Source organism: Zalophus californianus, chromosome X (genome assembly GCF_009762305.2).
Source record: "Zalophus californianus isolate mZalCal1 chromosome X, mZalCal1.pri.v2, whole genome shotgun sequence".
In the NCBI taxonomy this organism is placed as follows: domain Eukaryota; kingdom Metazoa; phylum Chordata; class Mammalia; order Carnivora; family Otariidae; genus Zalophus; species Zalophus californianus.
Genome location: NC_045612.1, coordinates 118,607,035 through 118,612,151, shown reverse-complemented (window position 1 = coordinate 118,612,151; position 5,117 = coordinate 118,607,035). Strand labels below are relative to the sequence as shown.

Here is a 5,117-nt window from a genome sequence, read left to right as displayed (position 1 = left end):
GCTGCTTCTTTAGGTCCATGTGCAAACAGTGTTTCTCCTCTTCACATTGAGCAACAAGCTCAAACTTCAGATTACATCATTGGCTACAAATTGTTTTATTAAAAGTTTCTCTAGGATGGCTTTCTTCAAATCCTTTTATTTTTATCAGGACAAAAAATTTAAGCAGAAAAAGTACTCAAATAATTTAGGCAGAAGGGCAAATTAATTTCAGCATATGTTTTCCAATCGGGTTTCCATTTTGTAAACAGAATTACAGAAAGCAAAACTTAGCATAAATGGGTGAATTTCGGGTCTTATTGGGCTGATATCTAAAAGCAGATCAATGGGGTGCTTGCTTCAGCAGCACACATACTAAAACTGGAACCATACAGAGAAGAGTAGCGTCTCTGCGCAAGGACGACACAGAAATTTGTGAAGCATTCCATATTTTTATGTCCTTTAAAATTATGTTCAGTTCTTCGCTTTAATAAAGTCACCCTGGTATCAAAAAAATAAAATAAAATAAAAGCAGATAACGGGGATGCAGACCCTCCTAGATCTCTGATACACACAATATTAGTTACTACTTGGGAAAAAAAGCCTTATACCAAAACACATCAGGAATTGACCTTTCTTTCCTTCTTTTTTTCCCCTGGCGTAGTCATCTTGCTAGCCACATGCACCACGCATTCAGAGAAAGGGCCATTTTAGTATGGCTGCTGAATGTTATATAATGTGCTTCTAGGAAGCACCAATATATATGGAACCCTCTTTTACAAAGCTACACCTTGCACTGGGAATTGGAAGGCAATTTATTTTCAGCGTCTTTCTTTTTCTCTTTGGCTGGAAGGCTCAACCAGCCCTTCCTAGGTAGTCTCCCCTTGGGTAATCTTCCTAGCAACATCTCAGCAAGCAGTCCAATTTCCTTGGACAAGCTACAATTCATGTTATTGGGCAGACTGCAGATCTTCTTGCAAGGCTGTTCTTAATCGAGCTCTCTATTCTGGGAGCTCCTTCAGTCACTTCTACATGTGGGATTACCTTACGGTTTCTCTTCAACCGGAAATGCTCCCACGTTCTAGGTTCATGGGTTTTTTCTACCAACTTCAGACATCTGGAGTGCACTGGCTATGCCCAGAGGGAGGTAGACGACCTCTTTGAGACCTCTAGTCTCTTCTTTCTTGTCTTGATGGGCCAAAATTATCAGTTGCTTATGGTAGGGTGGACATGTTGAATCTCAAATCTGTCAATGCCCCAGGCCAACTTAGAGTCTTTTGTCATCTATAAAATAAAGGTCATAATTCTTACCTCTTAGAGATTTTGTGACAGTTTCACATGACTGATTTCATATCTACATAGATACAGATATATAAAATCCTCCTGCATGTGCTCCATATCTTTGGTTTTCTTACGTTTTCATTTAAATTCCGGTTAGTGAACGCACAGTGTAGTATTAGTTTCAGGTGTACAATTTACTGACTCAACACTTCCATACAACACGTGGTGCGCATCACAAGTGCCCTCCTTAATCCCCATCACCTATTTCGCCCATCTCCCCACCCACTTCCCCTCTGGTAACCATCAGTTTGTTCTTTAGAGTTAAGAGTCTGTTTCTTGGTTTGCTTTTCTCTTTTTTTCCTTTGTTCATTTGTTTTGTTTCTTAAATTCCACATATGAGTAAAATCATATGGTACATGTCTTTCTCTGACTGACTTCTTTTGCTTAGCATAATACTTTCCAGCTCCATCCACGTTGCTGCAAATGGCAAGATTTTATTCTTTTTTATGGCTGAGTAATAGTCCATTGTGTATATATACTACATGTCCTTTACCCATTCATCAGTCAATGGATATTTGGGTTCTTTCCATGATTTGGCCATTGTAGATAATGCTGCTATAAAGATCAGGGTACATGTATCCCTTCAAATTAGTTTTGTTTTCTTTTTGTTTTTTGGTAAATACCTAGTAGTGTAATTGCTGAATTGTAGGGTAGTTCTATTTTTAACTTTTTGAAGAAACTCCATGCTGTTTTTCAAGAGTGGCTTGCCTTTCTGAAAAGGCTCTTGCCTTTTTATGTGCTCCTAGAGTTGGTAGTGGTGGCTACTCTTAGTCCCTCTAGAGGGCAGCCCCAAGCAGTATCCCTGAGGAGCCATCAAGCTTGACCCACTGTGTGGCATATTTCTGCCCAGATGTCTCACTTTTTAGCAATAAGTGGAAAGTCTTTCAGGGGCCTAGTGGAGCAAGACTGATACTAGGGGTGATACTAGGAAATGTTTCTTCAAAGCTGATACTCTACCTGCTGCATCTTGAAACCTAGTCCTTCAGTGACCCAAGAGAGCCCACCAAGCAGGCAATAATTGTCGTTGCTTCCTCCGTAGTGTTGAATGTTGTTACCAGAAGAACTAGGCAAGAACTCCTGGGCTGAGAATCACAGAATTCAAACTGAATCACAGATATTCTCTATTCACTCAAGCCCACAGTCCAAACTAAGTGCGATAATGATGCCAGTTTGTTTATGCACAAGCACATTCTCTGTTATGGATTGTTTAGTTGGCCATGCTGTTCTACCCAACCCATTATGTTCTTTCTTTCATTGCTCCTTACTTTAATTCTATTGACCTTTCAAACTTTAGCTTAAAATCCATCTGTTCCACCAAATCTCTCTAGATCACTCGTCTCAGCCTGAAGTTATGTATCTCTTCTTTGAATTGCTGTTGGCATAGTCATGCATTAGCCTGTGATTATCATCATCCTCTCAAAGCGCCATTTAAAAATTTCATTGTTATCTAATGAGAAACATGTATCAGGCTTATTTTCTCAGAAAAGTTGGCAAACCCTTTGAGAGAATACATTATACCTTTTTGGTATCTGCCATAATGCCTACAATATCTTAGTGGATATGATATTTTCATTTGCATAATGGCTTCTTCAAATACCTGCAAACCATCAACTCTCAAAGATTTCAGCTACTGGAGAAGGTCAAGTGGATATGAATAATCCAACACTTGAATTATTCAAAAATCACTTATATTGAGTTTTAGAAGATATTAGTGGCAGCTACATTCTTTCCCTAATAACTGATTTGTAAAAAAATAATAGTAACACCAACACTCACTAGGCCTTCATGCTTTTCAGTGCTCAGCTTGAACTAATAATGATTCACCCGTATTTCTCCAAGCACCTGTAACAGAAGGTGAAAATATAAAGCCCAGTCAAGGACTGGTTATAAGAAAAGCCTAGGGATTACAGTTTCCTTGGTACTCCACAGAGTACCCACAAGCATATTGGTCTACACCTATGCATTTGCCACATTTCACTTGTGTTTTTCACTGATAATTGTTGCTAAGTGAGAGCAGCACACAGCCTACATTGGCATTCTGGTTTTCCCATTTCTTAGCTGTGTAATCATGGATAACTTACTTAACCTCTCTGTATTTGAGGATACTCCTGAACAAAATCGGAATAATAACAGTGCATATTTTGTAGGTTTTTTGGTATGGGACTTAAAATAGTTTATGTAAGATACTTAGCACAATGTCTCAAATGTTAAAGAGAGAATGAGCAAGTGCAAGAATGCAAGAGAAGAAGAGAGTCACTAGAAGTTTTATTTTCTTCCTTTATTCTCCTAGACTCCAGAGTGTAAAGAATACCAGAGAGGGAGGAGTAGCTACATGTAAAGATAACCCAAACCATGTTCTTCTCTTGGGAGAGAATGATAGGAAAGAAAAGCAATACAAAACCAGTGCAAGAGCAACTCGTAAATGGGTACAGAATTTCTAAGTGTGAGCCATTGGAGGGATGCTATCAGCTACTGGAGGCTACATGTAAACAACATGGAGTGCCTCAACCAATAACATATGTTTGACTTCCAGAAGCTTCCAGAGGGTGGACTAGTTGTGCCTAACTTGATTTACAGGCCAACTGATGATATCATTGAATTCCTGCTATGATGTTGGGGCTGGTGACCCAACGGACATTTAAGGGCTCAAGGGTTTGGAGGGGGAGGTGGGACACAGGTGCAAACATAACTACAGCTTGGAGCAGGAGGAATGTGAATAAAAAAGGAAGCAAGAGTTCAAGCTATCACATAAAAAGTGCCAAATTAGGGCTACAGAAAGAAGATATCACCAGGGTCACCGAGAGAGAACTGTCTGGAAGGGGTGATTTCAGCCAGACGTTGAAGGTTGAATAGGAGGTTAATTTAAGTATGCCACAGCCATGTGTTGTGATAAAAAGAACACTCACTCTTGCTTCAAATAGGCCTGAGGTTAGAAGCCAGGTTCCATTCTTCATGAGCTGCATTTACTAAATAATACATACTTTCAAGACTATTGTGGGAACTATTCGTTAAGTATCTAGTACGGTGTCTGGCATATAGTATAGCCTCAAATACAATAGCTACTATTGGTGACCACAGAGTCTTGGAGTATTTTTTTTTTTTAATGATGATATTGCCGTAAGCACTGGTGAGCACAGCTGTTTCACATTTCCTCTCTATGAGCCTGATGCCACTGCTGTGGTCAACACCTGCAGGGGTTTCTGTACTCACCTCCCTGGAAATACCACAGGGAAAGGACAGCCCAGGTTCAGAGCATCCAGAAGCCCGCGACAGAAGCAAAGGAACAAGCTCAAGCCAGTCATGACGGCAAACTCCAAGGACAGTCAAGGTCCTTGGAAAGGGCTGATCTATACGGAACAATAAATCTGGGACACTTTGCCTTTATCTTTCCTTCCTCCTTCACTCCTTTTCTTCAAGGGGCTTTAGCTCTTCCCATCAATGGATAAAGTCAGCAGCCTAATCAAACTCCTAAACACTAAGAGTTAAGGGATTTATTAAGTCACTCTCCCCACAGACATTGGTGTTTCAAATATTTCAAGGGACGGTAAATGTTTAATTTAAATCATGCATGCCTGAGAGTAGGAGTTTGGGTATTAGCAGTCAGTCAACAATGTGGTTGAGAGTGGGGTGGTTATGACCAGAACTGCTGAATTCATTTGAAAAATTTATACGGAGGAAAGCATGGTGGAGGGAAAAGGTGCTTGCATTTAGAATTAGGGGAGCTACCTTAAAATCCCAACTCCGGCACTTTTTAAGAATTGATCCTTGTCAAGTAATTTTACTCTCCTGTTCTCATTTTC

At 40.0% G+C, this 5,117-nt stretch overlaps 1 non-coding gene across 1 annotated transcript; it reads left to right on the top strand.

Annotated features, from left to right (window-relative positions):
- Positions 1-327: 327 nt before the first annotated feature.
- On the top strand, positions 328-431 carry LOC113931614. The gene has a single exon (XR_003522781.1). It is a non-coding gene; the product is annotated as a U6 spliceosomal RNA (small nuclear RNA).
- The last annotated feature ends 4,686 nt before the right edge of the window (positions 432-5,117 follow it).